This window comes from Pinus tabuliformis, chromosome 9 (genome assembly GCF_031772625.1).
Source record: "Pinus tabuliformis cultivar Carrire ecotype Pingquan chromosome 9, CPIR1, whole genome shotgun sequence".
In the NCBI taxonomy this organism is placed as follows: Eukaryota; Viridiplantae; Streptophyta; class Pinopsida; order Pinales; family Pinaceae; genus Pinus; species Pinus tabuliformis.
Genome location: NC_142307.1, coordinates 1,676,525,752 through 1,676,544,706, shown reverse-complemented (window position 1 = coordinate 1,676,544,706; position 18,955 = coordinate 1,676,525,752). Strand labels below are relative to the sequence as shown.

At 38.4% G+C, this 18,955-nt stretch overlaps 1 pseudogene; it reads right to left on the bottom strand.

Annotated features, from left to right (window-relative positions):
- Nucleotides 1-998: 998 nt before the first annotated feature.
- Nucleotides 999-17,590, bottom strand: LOC149155325 (uncharacterized; annotated as a pseudogene).
- Nucleotides 17,591-18,955: the final 1,365 nt, after the last annotated feature.

Below are 18,955 nucleotides of genomic sequence, written 5' to 3'. Positions count from 1 at the left end.
CCTATACAACACTCATCTCGTTATCACTAATCTCAACGTAGCAAAAAGTAGCACCCAGTGGCAGTCCAATACCATTAATACGAGCAAAAGAATTAGTATTGAAATTGCTTTGAAAGAAGCCGTGTGTGATAGGCTCATGAGATTCATTCTCCAGGAACAATGTGAAAACTATCAAGTTGAGCCTTGGTGGACGATACGGAATGAGACTCATTGTTGTCCATGTATATTTAAATTACACGAAGAAATTTTTCTTTCTTTTTTTTCTTTTTTTTTTAAATCAACAATTATATATTATATCATAAAATTACATAGGTTACAATAGTCTCTACGCACAAACAAAGAAAGCAATTTCATCATGTTCGCTCATACCTGATACCAACCATGAAGGGCTACCTAATGAGGGATCCAAATATGAAAAGTCAACCATCCAGGGTTGCTTGACAGTAGACACAAAAAGAAAGAGGGCTTGGACGACCTCCAAAATTGTAACAGAGAGATACAAAATGAGAGAGAACCAAGAAAACAAGAAGCCATTACAACTTCAAAATCACATAGTCTTTACTGGTTACACTTGGGCCAACCATTGTAGTCTTGAAATAGGGTTGTGGAATCCTTTGAGGAGTGGGGTGCTTCACCTTGTTGGTGTCAGTTTCCTCCACCGGGACTTCCACAGCAGCATTTGTTCCTTGACAGATGGAGAGCCTGAGGAGATTGATGAGGACTCCCATCTTGTGCGATAAGATCCTAACTTCCTGAGTCAGGGCACTAAAATTGAACTCCATGGCATCTAGCTTTGCCACATTCTCTATAGAAACGAGGGAAATACCCTGATGCGCTTCCCTAATATCTTCAGCCTGCACGCTGAGCGCTTTTGCCAGCATGGTCTTCATACACCATATTTCAGCTTGGGTTCAAAAGAATTGTGTGGCTCTAGTAATCACTGTACCTAGATCCGATATCCAGTGCATTTCCGTCTCTAGAGCCTGAACTTCCATCTGTTATTCTTCCTTTGTGACCGCAGCTTCAAGCTCTTCGATTTTGCGTTTTTCTTTCTGAGAGGTCCGGGTCTCATAAGCCTCATGGGATTTTTTCAGGTCCAAGTTATCAGATGCATTCCGACTACCCTCACAAGCCATGGTGTTATCGTAGGTGTTGGCATGGGTGGAGGAGCCAAAGAACTTCCAAATAGCATTGAGATTATTAAGAAATGAGCCAGGAGAATGCAATGTCTTGATTACTTGGTTGAATGCCTTAGTTATATCTGAGAGTTGAACGTTCTGGATTGATATCTCTCACTTCGCCTTCGGAGATATGTTTTCCGTGCCATAATAACTCCCATTTCGATTTCCCAACTCCATGGAAAATTTTAGCGGTGAATGTTCGCCCTTTGGCGAAATTAAGGGGTTTCAAATTTTTAGTGGGCGAATATTTTGTATCATAGTACCTTTTTACAAATCACCTCAAATAGTCCACTTTATTTTAAGGAAGAGGGTAAAAAAGGTAAATTTAGTCCTTGAAATTAGGATTTACAACCTTCCATTTGCCCTAATTTTCAAAAATAGGTTTTATTTAAGTGAATCCTATGGGCCAAATACCATATTTATAAAAGAGGTATGGTAGATTAATAAAAATATAAATAAATGAGAGATATGGTAAATAAATAAAACATTTTTTTATATTTACTCCATAAGTCACCTTATATACATGCAAGGGTGTAAACAAATAAAAATATAAATAAAGTGGAGGTATTGTAAATAAATAAAACCTCTTTTTATACTTACTCAAAAGGTATGGTAAATAAATAAAAATATAGATAAACTAGATGTATGGTAAATAAATAAAACCTCTTTTTATATTTAGTCCATAACCTCTTTCTATTTATGAAAGTTCAAAAAAGAGGTTTTATTTAAGTGAATCCTACGGACCAAATACCGTATTTGTAAAAGAGATATGGTAAATTAATAAAAATATAAATAAACGAAAGGCATGGTAAACAAATAAAACATTTTATTTACTCCATAAGTCACCTTATATTTAGGAACACTCAAAAAATGCATTATATTTAGGTGAAACTTATGGGAAGAATATTATGCCCCAAATACCATGGGCTAGATTATTATTAATACCATGCAAAAAACATTATTAACCCTAATATTAGTATTAATAAAAATAAAAATGGCACATGGTATTCACCCATGGTATTCATGTGGAATGTAGCCTATTTAAATGGGGAAATTAAATCAGCATAGATCCATCTTTACTCTGGATCTACTAAGCCCTGAGAGGGATCAAATGTCGTGATATGCAAAGTAGCATAGAGCGAAAAAATATTTGATCCCTCTCGGGGGCTTGGTGGATCAAGAGTAAAAATGGATGTTGTAATTTAATATATGTTAAACATTTTAACTTAGTTAAAATAAAAAATAAAATTAAAATCAATTATTAATTTTATTAATTTTTATAAATTACTAATAGTAATTTTTAAGCTCCATGTTTATGATAACCTATGGTATTGACCCATGGCAATACCATGGTATTCATGTGAGCATAGACTATTTAAAGGCGAAATTCTATCATCTTAGATCCATCTTAATTCTATGTCTACCAAGTGCTCAGAGGGATAAATAGATTTCATCCCCCTAAGAGTGGTAGATGTGGAGTTAAGATGGATATAGGTTGGTTTTTATGATAATGAAGATATTAAATAGGCTTAGGAAATTATATTGTAAAAACATCTTAAGGTGAATGGTTAAAGCTACATTTAGTCACATCACAAAATTTAGTAAAAAATACCAATATCTCCATTAATATTGGTTTTTAACTTTTTCTGATTTAACAAAAAAAATTCAAAACAATGAAACCTTATCACTCTTTCCGCATCACCCTTGCAGAAAATTTCTCACCATTTTTCAAACATTCTCAATATGATATCTTCATGAAAAAGTTTAGGTATTGATGTTGGATTAGTTGTTTGAAAAATAAGCTGGTTGGTACAACCTTTCATCTTCTATGGTATTCTTAGTTTGTCCTAATGATCTATAGGGGTTGGATCCATTGCACCATATTTTCCTAAAAGGTGGAGATTGTTCACCAAAAAGGAAATTGATTTACAAGTTACAACACTGTTAAAAAATGTGAGACCTATGAGGGTAGTGAATTATGCTAATAAGCAATTTATATCGGGAGAGACATAATTAAATTTTATTATTTAATTGGAGATTTCCAATTAAAATAATAATAAATCTACATTTATATATTCATATATTGATTGGAAGGATTCTCACAATGATCACTTCTTTCAATTAGATCCCCTTCAAGCCTTTGGGATACCTAATACTTTCTTATATAATATAGTTGGGGCTTGCTACTTGTTGGAGTGTTGGGGTAAACAAACTTGATGTGTTTCTTTTATCTCGCAATTGGAGTCTATGGAATAAGAAAGAAATTTGATAACTTGAAAAAAGTGGTAGCTTGACAAAAGTTGTAGAGAAAAGATTAATCTCTCCTACCTTGACAGAACTCGGTGTCATTATCAACACCTACAAGAACTTAGTTGTGGAATATTATCAAAACTAATAGAACCATATGAAAGAGTGTATTGTAAGAACCTTGATAAACACGGCCATTGAAACTTGGGACATTGTTTGTAGGAAGAGAAAATTATGTTTCTTTTTTCCAAACATGTATGTTAGTATACTACAGTTTAATGAATATGTTTTCTTATTTTCATATATGGTTTCATACTTTAACAAAACATTCGCCAGGACTTCACAATGTTTTATTATTCAGTAAAAGATTTGCCAAGATCTTACAAGATTTTATAATTCATTGAAAGATTTTCCATCACTGTACAAGATAATATAGTCTCGTGAGAGATTCGCCAAAAAAATTTATATATACATATTATATTATTGATAAGATCGCCTCCCATTTTTCTTATGTATCATGGGGATTAGCCCATTTATTACACATATAAATTTAGGGTGGTTCTTAAAATTTTCCCTGCCCAGATCCTTCTCATGATGTCGATCCAGAGCCATTACTTCACCACGCTTGATGTTGTTGGTTGAGAGCCAGGTGTCCTCACCTGCAACTTGCTGACTGTGCCGATCATACTTTTTGTTAATTTTCCTCCCCGTCCGATAAACTTTTTCCTTGTGGATGATTTTCCACCCTTCCCCAAGTACTTCATGGGCTTGTTGCCCATTGTACCTCCGTTTGGTGTCAAGTGTATTGTTAATTCGCATAGATTACTAATGAGCCATATCCTGTAGCCCTTCTTCTGCTCTTGATTCTCCTGTAAGATCTTGCCTCGAGATGATAGTGCACTGATTCTGAAGCTCATTGTTTGTGACGTCTTGCTAATAGGTGTCAGTGATCTCCACCAGATGATCGACTGCGTGGTCAGCAAAGCAATTCACTAAGACATTTTCTTTCTACCTAACTACTTGTCAAACAATGCTACTGAGGGAGGATAACTATTTCGCAATGTGTGCTGTAACCATGGCTAGTCTCTAATGCTTTGTAACTTTCTCTGGTCAAGTTCCATTTTGCATTCTCTTCACCGCAGTGATGGCCAAGAGGGAATCTCCTTCCACTATAACAGAGCCTTTACCCAACTGGATGAGGATTTGCAGCCCTAGTTCTAGGGCTGCGAACTCTACTTCATTGTTGGTGGCCTCCCCAAGTGTTTTGCTAAAAATGTGGAGGATTTCACCTTCATCATTGCGGATAACACCTCCAAGCCCTGCAGGGCTAGGGTTTCCCGTGGAGGCCCCGTCAAAATTTAATTTGCAGAACCCTAGAGTGGGGGGCAGGCAGGCCGAAGGAACAGGAGTAGGTCAAGGGTGGTTAGCTTCAGCCTTGTGACTTATCAGACCATTCATGCCAAAAAATAGTAGGATGCGAGAGTCATTGGAAGTGAGCGTCTTGTCCTGTTCTGCTTTGCAGATGGTAAGGGTAGTTTCTTTTAAACTGTGCATAATGACTGTTTTGATGGTTTCAAGTTGCTTGACTTCTTTTTGAAGAAATCATCTGTTCCTCTCTTTCCAAGTGTTCTAGACTATAAACCGCAGCAGAGCCTCCAAAGGGCATTAACCACATTACAACTGAAATATTTTGTGCGCCAATTTGCAATGGAGTCTTGAATAGAATCTCTGTGTCTGTCTATTTGTTTGAATATTCCTTTCATCCATTCCCATAGATTATTGGTCCAGTCAAAGTCATTAAGGAGATGGTTCATTGTTTCCTCATCCTTTTCACAGACAGGGCATCTGGAAGGCCCAATAAACCCTCTTTTCACTAAATTCTGCCAGGTAAGGATTTTGCGATGTATGAGAAGCCAAAGAAAAGATTTTATATTTATCCAGAGAGCATTGTTCCAGACATTTGGGTACCAAGCTACTTTGTCTTCGAGTTCTGGTGCTCGAGATACATTTTGGCCTCCTTGAGGTTGAAATTTCCTCCGTCAGGTTTTCCCCACCTGAGTTGGTACTCCTCCTGAGTGCACCAAATCATTCTCTTATTCAGATCAGAGTTTAAAGTGCTAAGGAGGTCTATCATGTCTTCCTCTGGGGGGAGAGGCTCTAGGTTCCATTTCCTCCAGTGTTGGTTCTCGTTGCTGCCAGACCAATATTGATGGACTTTTATCTTGCTCGTTGCCTGAAACCATCTTTGAAGGGCAAGATAATTGGGGCTTTCTAGTTTAGGTATCTATTGTTGTGCATCCTCCTAGAATAAAGCTTTGTTTCCATTTCGAATTTCCCAAAAGCAGTGGTCCTGAATGAGGTGGTTGTTAGCTCTGGCTAGATTCCAAATAGGGGAACCTTCAGGGGCATCTGTCATTCTGATCAGGTCCTCAGTTCTCCATGTTTCGACATATTTGGCCTTCCATAATTTTTCCCAAGGTGTATGGGGTTCCTTGATCCAACGCCACCAAAGCTTGGCTCCATAAGCTTTGTTGATAGTGTCTGGGTCTTGCAGCCCTAAGCCCCCCAGGATTTTGGGTTTGCATAATTTAGTCCAGGCTACAAGTGCCCATTTATGTTTATCTGCTTTGCCCGACCAAAGAAAGGCTCTTTGAATATTCCTAATTTTATGAATAACCATTTTTGGAGCTGGGAGGATAGAAAGCATGTAGAGAGGAATGGCTTGCAGAACTGCCTTAGTCATTACAAGTCTTCCTGCAAAATTCAAAACTCTGTTGGTCCAGTAATTTCCCCTATCCTCTAGCTTGGAGAGAAAATGCTCCCAGTGTAGTTTTTGCCAAGGCTTGCCAGTGAGAGGAATGCCAAGATATTTAGATGGGAGGTTGTGTCTTTTGAAACCAAGGATATTAGTGAGGTGCTTTTGGACCGCCAAGTGCGTATGGAAGAAAAAAAACAAAGGATTTATCCAAGTTAAGATATATACTAGACACTTGGCTAAACAGGTTTAAAATGGCTTTGAAACCTTGGGCTTCATTTACAGTAGGGGTACCATGCAGCATGGTATCATCCACGAATTGCTGATGGGTAGTTGCAGCAGAGTGAATCAAGGGCCGCAAACCTTTGAAGATACTCCTATCCTTAGCTGATTTAATGATGCGACTTAGACCTTCCATTAAGATAACAAAAATCAAAGGGGAGATAGGATCTCCCTGACGAATGCCTCTGGAAGGGAAGAAGGGGTCCGAAGGGGCTCCATTGACCAAAATAGAGAAACTGGGAGATTTTACCATGGCCAAAATCCATCTGATCCACTGTTGGGAAAACCCAAAAGCTTTCAAAATTGCTTCAAGATAATTCCAACTAACCTTGTCATATGCTTTTGAGAGGTCCAGTTGAATGAACATTCCAGCCTTTTTCTGAGATTGAAGGGTGTGGATCATTTCTTGTGCCAATAAAACATTGTCCATGATTTGCCTGCCTTCCACATAACCCGACTGCTCTTCTGAGATGATCAAAGGGAGAATAGGCTTTAACCTGTTGGCCATGACTTTGGATATGATCTTGTACAACACATTGCAGAGAGCTATAGGTCGAAATTTAGAAGGCGTGCAAGTAGTCTCTTCCTTGGGGATAAGGGCAATAAAAGTGAAGTTTATGGATTTGAGAATGGAGGAGGATTTTCTAGAATCCTCAACCACCACCCATATGTCCTGCTTCACTATGTCCCAGTAAGCTTTGAAGAAGTCAATGGTGAATCCATCTCATCCCAGGGCCTTGCCATTGGCCATATCTTTGACTGCCTCTTCTCGAGGAGAGAGGCAATCTCTTGATGAGATTAAAAGGAGGTCCCCTGTTCATCCTTAAGCTTGGTTATTTTATTAGTACCTCTGTAATCCATGGCTGAGCGATGGAAAAATTTGGTGTTTTTCTCCCCTTCATTTAGCCATTGAATACGGGATTTTTGTCTCCATAAAGTTTCTTCCTGATTGCATCTCTCATTCCATTTTTGCAGGAGGTCATGCTCCATGTTAATGGAGTTCTGAGATATGTCCCCCTTGATCTAGTTGTTATGTATTAGAGTCATCTGATCCTCCAGGGCTTGCTTGTCCTCAAAGATGTTGCCAAAGACCTCTTGGTTCCAAATTCATAGCTTTTCCTTTATGTGCCTCAGTCTAGCTTGGAGCCGAAACATTTTGGTTCCTCTATTGTCCAAATGCTTGTTCCACCATAGTTGGATGTTGGTGGTGAAAGTCGAATGATTGAGCCAGAATTTTTCAAAGCGAAAGGGTCTATTTTTTGGGGTTCCAAGAATGGTTGCCTATAAAGAGATGGGCCAATGATCTGAACCTCTAGATGGAATAATCTCATATTCCACTATGATTCCCTCAAGGAGAATGGTATCCGAGATTAGAAACCGATCAAGCCTAGATGTGATAAGCTTGTCCCCTCCTCTCTTATTATTCCAAGTGAATATGTCATTTTCTGGTTGGATGTCCACCAGATTAGATGTTGTAATGAAAGGAATGAAAGCCTCAGAATCTCTGTTTAAGGTTCAAAGTCCGCCCTTCTTTTCCTCCAGAGAGGGAATCATGTTGAAATATTTTCCATAAATGGCCTTAGCATTAGAGTACCTTTGTTGCATCTTGGATAGGTTGTCGAATAGCTGTAGCTTCTCCTCCAGTCTTTGGGGGCTGTAGACATTTGTGAATAAGTAAGTGCCAACTTCTATCAAGATCTGCATTTCAATGGAAATGAAAGATCTAGAGGCCTCGGTGTTAAGGAGGAGTAAGGAGTGGGGGTTCCAAAAAATGGCTAAGCCCCCTTCCAAACCATTACCTTCTACTTCCAAGTGCACCATTGTCTTTCCCATTCTATTACCTATCCCTTCAAGCTTTAGCCTAGAGCATTTGGTTTCCTGCAGGAAAACAATGTCCGGACTTTCTTGTGTGACTTTATTTTTCAATAATCTTTGTTTGGTTTGGCTGTTGAACCCTATTGCATTCCATGAGAGTATCTTCATAGTTAAACTATATTTATGAGGAGAGAGGGAAAGCCTCAAGGACCTTCATCTTGCCCAAGTTGATGAGCATTTGGCCGAGCTCATGGAGCCTCTCATTGTTTATTTTTCTGCACCGTATCTTTCTGTGTTTTGCATTAGAATAAGTCTGGTGTAGGTTTTGTGCCTTGATGCCCAGTCCTTTTGTTGCGCCCAGACCCCTTTTCTGCCCTCTCAGGGCTGCATCCTACCTTGATAGAAAGAGGAAGTTGACTCTGTCAATCTCTTCCTCTAGAATGTGCTCCACCCCTTTTTGTTTCCATTGCTCAACTATGGTGTTAAGGTCCATTCCTTCTTGTTCTAAATTGGCATTTAGGTCTTGATCCTTTGTGCCCACTTCACTTAATCTCATTTCCTCATCCCCTTCTGTGTCTTTCTTCAATCCTGGATCTTGGAGAAAATCATCAATTGAGACTGGAGTTGGCATCTGGGTCTTCTAATTGTTATTTTCTGGTATTTCCTGCTTTGATGCAGGTGCTTGGGTATCCTCCCCTACTCCAGTTTCCTCTTCAAGAACCCCAAAGGCATTCATAGACCTTTTGTTGATGTTTCCTATTTTTTGGTTGGTTTCTTCTATTAGTCTGATGTCTGCCTGTGGGTTGGATGAATCCATCCTGATTTTTGCTTGGGAGGTCCTTAGCTTTCTCAACAGGCTTGTGCATGGGACGTTCCCAGATCAAATGGCCATGTTCATGGCATTTTCTGCATCTGAAGGGTATTTGTTCATAGTCTATGGCTTGGGAAAAGACTTCATCTCTATATTCCAACCATAGACCTTCATGGAGAGCACCTGAAACGTCCATTTCAACACAGATTCTAGCACAAGATGTGTACCTTTTTTGGAGGGTCGCTTCCGATGCTTGAATGAAGGTGCCCAGTTTATTGTCGATTTGCTCCAAGGTTGTCGGTCTCCAGTAGTCGATAGGGAGGGAAAACAAGCAGATCCAAATAGGAACATGCTTGAATGTTTCCTGTTCTGGTGCGAAATTTGGTTTCCAAGGTCTCATGTAGAGGCTTGCTGAGGCATAGAAGTAAGGGCCTCCATCAAAGATGCGGTCTCTGTCTTCAAGGTTTGCAAAGACCACCGTAAAAAATCCTTTGGCCCCCAGGTGGAGTTTAACATCTCCTTTCGGCTTCCAAGTTTGCTTGATCCATTGGCATAAGGCTTTTTCTATGGGCCAAACGCCCATGAACTTGCATATCAGTGCATGAATAGCCATATGATCCCGATAGGCTTGCAATTTGGGGTTAGTGATGATAACCCTCAGGCTTTCTGTAGTTTTTGGCTTACATTTCCCCTCGTATCTTTGTTGTTTGTTTTTTGCGGCCGGTTCTTCTGGGTCTAGGCCTTTCAAGGGGGAGGTTTCAGTAGCCTCCACTTCTTTGGTGTTCTTTCTTTTCCTTCCATAATTTTTATGCCTTTTGTCTGGTGTGGAAACTGGGTTCCCTTCATGTTGCCATCCAGTTTTTTCTTCTTGCTGAGCTCATTTTTCCCTGTGGTGTTTGAGCCTATGATCTGCACTCCTTCAAAAGGACTTTTACCTTTGTGCATCACTATTTGTTTGTAGGAAGGGCCCCCATTGGCCCCCGCTTGCTTCATTCGTTGGGCCAGGGCAAGCCCCCGCTGTCTTAGATCCGTGGACAGGGCACTTCCCCCTGCCAGAGTGGGTAATAGTGCACAGACTACAAACCAAAATCCTAGGTCAGAAAGTTGCAGAGCTAAAAACCACCTCCATTATTTTGTAGTTAGATTCACGAAGAAATCATAAATAAGTCAATATTGATAATTACAATGAACATTACTAGTTATTTTTTCACCCATTTGAAGGTCAAATATAAAAGATCGCTGACATCCAATGTGAGATCTGAAAATAATTACAACATACAAGCACAAAGATTCGCAAGAAGCTCGACCTCAAATTAGCACATAATTCATTGGCTGCATGTTTTTCCAAAGCATAACACCAGTGCACATAAATCATTGGCTGCATGTTTTTCCAGAGCATAACACCTGTGCACATAAATCATTGGCTGCATGCAAGGTTAGTGTAGCATGTCAAATTCTCTTTAAGTCCATCATTGCTATGCCTAGGTATCGGCTTCAGCAAGACCAACGAGTTGTCTGTGGCATTGCCATTATCACCTTCACTGTAAGCAACCCAATCTGTAAGCATTGTCATTATTACCTTCGCTGTAAGCAACCCAATCTGCTTATCTGCTTATGCTCTAAGGAGAGCCAGAGCAAAGCTTATTGTGGTGCTCCCTTGTTTGTGGAGACGCGGCCCCATTTTTGCAGATTAGTTGATACTCTGTGCAATAAATTCGCGATGAACAAAAAAAATACAGTTAGAGAGTTCAATCAACATCATTATCATGGAATATGGAGGCCGAGGGCCACAACTCTCCCTTCAGGTTGCTGGCAGCTCTCAGCTTATCATGGAATATGGAGGCCGAGGGCACAACTCTGCCTTCAGGTTGCTCGGCTCTCCCCCTTCAAAGTGTGTTGGGGCGAACCCTTACCTCATATTAGGGAACACAGTAGAGCCAGTGAGAAGAAGGTAAGGTGTCGCCAGGTAAGGTGCCGCCAAGACCTGGTGGAGGTCTTTTGGTCTTTCACTAAATGGGAGGAGCTTCGTCCTATGCAATAAAGAACTATGGATTTGCTCCTGAATTGCTCCTGGCACCAGGTCAGGTAAACCTCGGGTAATGCAAGTACAAGTAATGCTCATTGATAGGTTCTAAAATGAAGAACTCATCAGATACGGTATTACTGAAGATATCTGGTATGTATGCATGTTCTCTTCTGTTATCTTTTCTTTTGCCTTTTTGGGGATTGGGATTGTGTGTTATACCTAGGTTTCCTTCTGCAAGGTATATTAAATACTGTGCTGCAAATTGATAATATTCTCTTCTAGTTTGCCAATGCCTATATGAAATTGATAATATTCTCTTCTCGTTTGCCAATGTGTATATGCAAGGCATGGTATGCTTTCCCTTTCTTGTCACTTTAAGGGGGTTGTTTTGAAATTCTGGATTGTCACTTTACGGGGGCTGTTTTGGAATTTGCGATCAAAGCATGCTGGTCTAAAATTCATAAGCAGGGTGGTCTAAAATTCATAAGCAACCGGCTTGGATATCCTTAATCATGAGAAAACATGGGTGCTTAATAAACATCGAGCGAGCTATATCTGAGCGGTGAACTTCCCCAATAAAATGGGGAAAAAAGGGATGATTGGCCCGTTCTTGTTTTGCCAGTTTTTTGTCATTTTAAATTTACATTGATCATATATGATAGCAGATTTAATTGTAGCCATCAGATATGAAATGCCATGTTTGTTGCTGCGAGCCCCAATTCTGTAGATTTAGAGACGTATTGGCTTTCTCTTTATTGTTTTGTAGGTATTTTATTGTAAGACATTCATCTGACTATCATTTATAGCACATTGAATTGCTTTTTCATGACTCTGAAACTGCTCTTAATTGTTGCCATGTGCAAAAAATGTAGTTTTTTCATTCTTTAGAAGTTGTCTATTGAAAGCTCTTGGCTATCTACCACACTATTCTGCCAATGATTTGCAAGAATTGATTTAAAGCTCACCATGCCAAGAAGCTAAGCCGATATGATACAGAAAAACAATTGGAAAATATAATTTTATTGCAATGCATGATAGAAGTTTAGAATTTATGTTTCTTATTATTAGTTTCCTTAAACCCTATATGCCCTTATAGCATTGCATAATAAACACTATAAACTTCTAGCTCTGCTAATACATAATAGACATAATAGTTGTTTGTATTAGTAGTATCATCACTGAATCCTCTTCTCTTCTCTGTGCGAGGAAGAACCTACCTGCAGGAAGAAGCCACTGAAGAAGTCAAGGAAGCTGGGAACCTACCTGCAGAAAGAAGCCAGAGAAGCAAGCTTAAAGACTAAGAGAAATTGAAGTACCACCGAAGCTAGAGAAGCCAGCTTAAAGACTAAGAGCAACTAAAGTACCACTAGCCGGCTCACTGTATGATGTATGATCTTCCGGCGCACTGTATGATCCTCTTCCATGCAGTATTGAGCACTCCTGAAAGATAACATAGAAATCGAAGAACTTTCAGTGCCATAGAAATCGAAGAACTTTCTTTGCCATGGAGAAAAGATCAGGGAAAACTCAGGTAACAAGTAATGCTCATAAGTCTCATAAGCTTAGGTCGGCAAAGTGAATGAGCAAAGCAGGCATACATGGGTGGTAATGCTCATAAGTCTCATAAGCTTAGGTAGGCAAAGCGAATGAGAAAAGGAGGCATACATGGGAGGTTACTACTCGCAGTAACTTGACAACACACCATGTAACTTGACAGCACAGATCTATGCATACATGGGAGGTGACTGCTGGCGATAACTTGACAGCACACCATTATATGCCCACAATACCCACAATACCCTAAACATTAATGTAAATATTATCCCAAACATTTAATTCTTGCTAACTAATGCTAGCATTATTTTCTATTGAAATATTCCAAAAAATAATATAGGATTAAATCGAAGTTATTTAAGGAAACATGAAACATATATAGCCCCCGTGCCTCGAGAAGAGGCTAAATAAAACAATCAAAATATGTGATTGGTTCGTAAGATTATTCTGGTAATTTCATAAGATGAACAACATTTGCTTTATGAAACAGAATTAAAAACTTTATGTTAAGGATAGGGAGTAACAAGGAGCCACTACCGTGGCGGTAGTCCCTGCCGGGGTCTGCAGGGAACTTAGAGGACGTGCCAACCTTGCAAAAACCGTATTTAACTTTGCCTTTGGATGAATGCCTATATAATCCGATTAAAAGAGAAGAGATTCAAATACTAGTATTTGCTTCCAATTACTAACTCTACTAGCATCACGGAGGATAAGAGGGGTTGCCTTCCATCAAAGATCACATAATCATGGAAACTCATAGAGGGCTTACATTGTTTAATTATTCAGAGATATGGCAAAGATACAAATACAAAATTGACGTTATGAGAATATTCGTGGAAACCAAATAATCATGGAAACTCATAGAGGGCTTACACTGTTTAATTACTCAGAGATATGGCAAAGATACAAATACAAAATTGGCATTATGAGAATATGCGTGGAAACCAAATAATCATGGACACTGATAGAGAGCTTACATTGTTTAATCACTCAGAGATATGGCAAAGATACAACTACAAAATTGACATTGTGAGAATATGTTGCAGAAACCTTGAAGGATAATGGGATAGACCCTTGCATGCATTACATGCATTACTCTCAATTACTTGTTTATATCTATTAATTTTATATAAATCTACATCTAAATTTATTTATTTAAATAAAATAATAATAATATATTAATTTAATTTATTTAAATAAAATAATAAATGTACACCCATATAAATAATAATTGAAATAAATAGGGTAAAATAGTATTATAGTAAAAAAAGTTAGAGAACATTTTGAGTAACACGTCCCGCATGCGTGCCCACTCTACTTGGAGTCCGTGTGCCCACTCTACTTGGAGTTCATATCATGCAACGTGGAGTCCGTAGCATGCTACGATACTCCCTCTAGGAAGTGCACAAGCAACTTTTTTGTTTCAAGTGGCACCTAACGAAATTTGGTAAATATGATGAACTTATTTGTTTATAAATTTGTGGCCCTGTACGCTCAGGTTTTCTCCCATAATTTTCATTCAGGTTTGCTTCGCTGGTAAAATATTCTAAGGCATTGTTGTATTGAAAGGCGGTTTCCTCTATACAATGCAAGTACTCTGGAAAAGCTTCTCAGGCATTGTTGTATTGAAAGGAGATAACTCCAATCCCACGTTTGATATAGATATAGCTATAATGTAGACTGAGATTTTTGGTTCTTTTGAATTCTCTTCTAGATTTTTTGGCTTTTATTTGATTAAGGGTTTTCTTCATAATTTCAATTCTCCCCTTTTGTAGGGGACGACACCCACTTGCTCATGGCTACAAAACACCCACTTGCTCACCTAACTAGTGAGAGGATTTTCGTTGGATTTTCATTACCATACTTGGATTTGAAGGTAAAGTTTCTTCTTTTTTTTTTGCCTACGATTTGTATTTGGAATAAGGTAAAATTTCTTTTTATTAGAGTTTTCATTTCTGAATACTAAAGTGACATTGCAGAATGAATGGTTGCTCTTGTCAAAGGCATTAAAAAATTTCTTGATCATTGTAGTTTTTGCATTATCTAGCAATGCATAGAGAGAGCCTCAGACATTGTTGTCTTTCCATGGCACAAGCTGCTAAAAAAATATAATAAATGTATTTGTAAGAACATGGGAAAACTTTTTCACATGTCACCACGAGTCAGCAACCATTAGAATTTGCAGTAAGATATAAACATACTAAGAGTTCTTAGTATGTAAAATAGCACAATGGCTTCACTATGGGTAGGAAAGCAACAACTACACTCATGAAGGTTGCAGCAATTCATTACAGTAAGGGAAAGAGGGAATACCTCTTTACAGGGAGAGGAGTGAAGGAAATAAGTACTTTGTTACAGAGAAGGAATATTGCAATAAAGACCTCAAATGATCTTTGTGTCTCACTCCCTAACAACTAACTCCCTCATACCTGTAAATCCAATTGACTTGCCTCAACTTTTCATTGGTATGTATTTGTCAGTCTCAATTTTTCGCTTTTCTATGTTTTTTCATTATATTTTGCTTGCATTATCTTGCTTGTATATTGCTTGTATGTGCTTTTTGTCTTAGTTTGCATGTATTTATTCATAATTCTTGCCTCAACTTTTCATTGGTATGTATTTGTCAGTCTCAATTTTTTGCTTTTCTATGTTTTTTCATTATCTTTTGCTTGCATTATCTTGCTTGTATCTTGCTTGTATGTGCTTGTTGTCTTAGTTTGCATGTATTTATTCATAATTATCTAAATTTTGCATATATTTATTCATAATTATCTAAATATACTAATACTATGGGGAAAACGATAGTTACAAATATTAAGGGAAAGCCAGCTGAAAATTGTGAAAACCTAAAAGAGTAAATTAACTATTTTATTTCAATTTTGTTTGAATTATTAACTTTAGTTATTAATTTTTTTTAATGTAATTTGACAGAATCAAAAAGTTTTATGCACTAGTAAGGACAAGTCAAACATGAAATTACAACATATCTATTGCCGAGAAGCAAAGCAAATTGATTATGATGAACTTAAATATCGATTTATTATGTGTAGGTTATTACTCTGTCTTTTTTTATTGTTAAAAACCGTTAATTAAAATAAAATAAAAATATAACTCCCATAATATTTTAAATAAAATGAAAATATACCTACCAGACATAAGGTTAAAAAACAATACCTAATAAATAGATTGTAATGACACAACCCTACCCTAACCTAACCTGGACTACAATGACAATTTCAAATTTGGTTTTGCTTAATAAACACCATTTAAACTTAAACCTCAGGTTGTGAAACAATTGTATTATATACAAAAATATGTAATGCAGTACGCCATAATTTAAAATTAACGAACCATGTGCATTTTAAAAAATGTATATAATCAAATCAATGATTTCCTAATGGTTTGGAATGTAACGGTATTCGGAGAAAACCTACAGCGAATGTTTATGAGGCAACTATCAAATGAGCTGAAACTGAAGGCGAAACACATCGCGGCAAAAACATCATCCACGGCCGAAACAGGATGAAGCTCAAATGAAAATCATTTTTTAAGGATAGTTGACGGAGAGAAAAGCAAAAACAGTTAGAAAAAAAAAGAAAAAAAAATTGCAACGGTTAGAAATCAAGAAAAGCAATTTTTAATGATACGTAATAGGAGAAAATCAAGAAAAGTTAGAAAAAGAAGGAAAAGCAATTTATAAAAATAGTTGAGAAGTTAGAAAAAGAAAGAAAAACAATTTATAAAAATAGTTGACAGATAGAGAATCAATAAAAGCGATTCGTATCTCCACTTTGACACGATTGTCAAACCATTGTTTTGTGTTGTGTTGGAAGGGCTCCACACATCCGAGATTGAGTCCGCGTTGGTCCCGAGAGGGAGGAGGAGGGTGGCCTTTAGGGGAAACAGAATTGGACCTCTGCTCTGCTCTCGAACCACCTCTGCTGGGAAAATGGAATTGGACCTCTGCTTAGCTCGCGAACCACCTCTGGATGAAATTGACCAATCCAGAGGTCCTCTGCTCCACTCGCTTCTGTCTCGTGCTTCCAAGTATGTATGCTTCTGTCTCGTGCATACAATTATTTTTAATTTTTGTATGCTTCTAATTTCTTTGAATCAATGAATTATATCTACCAACGAGAAGGAAAATACATGAATTATGCCCAACGTACCAGATTCTTCTCCACTATCTTTGAATCATTCAATTATTGTACAAATGCATTATATGTAAAGACTACAAGGAAAATATAAATGCATTATATGTACAAACTACAAGGAAAATATATGCCTAATTTACTTATCAATTTCTGTTTCAGAATGTATGAACTGTGCTAACTTACCATTTTTTCTTTTGTGAAACAGTTTGATAGGGTCTTATTTCTTCTCTGCGACAATGTCATTTCTTCTTCGGAGCAGTCGCTTTTTGGTGTAGGGTTATTTCTTCCATTCTTTGGTTCTTTGGTACAAGGTTGTTCCACTCTTTACTTTGGTGCACTGCTTTCTTTCATTCTTTGGTAGAAAGTCGTTACGTTCTTTACTTTCTTTCACTCCTATTGAACTGTCAAACCATAATAGCTCGTTGGCCTTGGTGAAACCGATCCCTCTGGAGGTCCCGAAGATGTTGTCCTCCACCTTAGGCTTCTCCTCACACACCGCCACCCGACCTGCCCTCCCCTTCTTGGGGGAGGCGACTGCCTTTTCTTTGCGTCGGAACAACACCACCATCTTTGCAGTGCGAGTCTTGAGCCCCTAGCATTGCCGCTCTGTAGCTCTCCTATCGGTGCCCATGATAACTCAGCGGCATTTGGCAGCCGAATCTTGAGGCCCCCCGCAACGGGCAATGCGGGCCGCTGGCTGAACCTTGCTATTCCTCCTACATAATTCGTCGTAACACCTCTACATGGGAGAACCGACTGCGCCATTGTCGTGTTAACTAAAGACACAGATCAGTGTAGCGAACCATATTGAACTGTCAAACCATAATGTAAAGCAGTGGAATGGATAGGTTCTTTGCTTCGCTACACTCCTATCAAACTGTAAATCAAAGCAGTAGATTAGAAGCAAATGGGTGGTGAAGCAGGTATATTAGAGACCAGTGGTGAAGTTGATTAGAGACAATTGTTGTGCCAGGCTCCATGGCGTGTCAAAGAGTTATCATGCACATGGCAGAAGGCTAACATGCAAGAGTTTTTCTCTGCTGTGGGGCATGATTTAACATGAAATTTGTGTAATACACATGACATCAAAGTTTGGTTAAAGTTTCTATCTATTAATACACAGACATCAAACTTTAACAAAAGTTAAGTGCCTCCCTTTACTTTTGTTTTCCTTTCAGACTTTGGATAAAAATTCTTTGGATCTCTAACATTGCCTCGGGACATGTGAGGTCTCCAATAAGAGGTCAAATGCTAAACTTTGGTTAAATTTTTTGTGAAGCCAAATTGCCAGCGGAAACTTTCGTTAAATTTTGGTAAGAAGAAAAAATGTTGCGCAAAAGAATCGATTAATGGGCAGTGAACGACCAAAAACTTAGGACAAACTAACTTATGTTCAGCTCGGAATGTCTTGAAACTTGCGAAGCCGGCAATAAGACCCTCAACTTTGTTGCCCAATCAGAAATTAGATAATAACATTTATATTATTTTTTAATATGAAAACTTTGGTTAAAATCGTGATGCACATCAATATTTTTGGTCAAACACGGGTATTGTCGAATCGATCGGCAGGGACTAATAATACTACTGCCTCATTTCGATTACTATAGTCCACTGCCGGAGGCCGCAGGGACTAAAAATAATAATGTACAACAAAATACATGTCAAACCATAGCTATTGAAAGTAAATCTAAGCAAAATAAGACAGAATCAAACCTTTTTTGCACGCTCCTGACCGACGACAAAATTATCAAGGGCCTCGTAAATTTCTGTGAGTAAATTCGAACCGCCCCAAGCTTCTTTAGTTTTTTTTTTCAGTAGTGAAAAGCCCCGGCATAGCCGTACATAGAAACCGTGTGGTTTCCGGGACGAGAGCGCACTCAGTTTGAATCAAGAAGGATCAAAGGAATCGAGGGCGCATCGACCGACATGCATGGTGGAATACTCTGACCGTTTTCTGGTTGCGAATCCGCAGGCGGCTTCCCGTGTTTCCTACCCATCTCACGTGAATTGAAGCCCATTCTGTCCTCGCGGCACTCTTCTACAATCAGAGGCCATGCCAGAGATCTGAAGCTCGAGCAATGTAATCTCCAGTCTGAAGATTTGTTTGCAGGGTTGAATTTGGGATTGGTT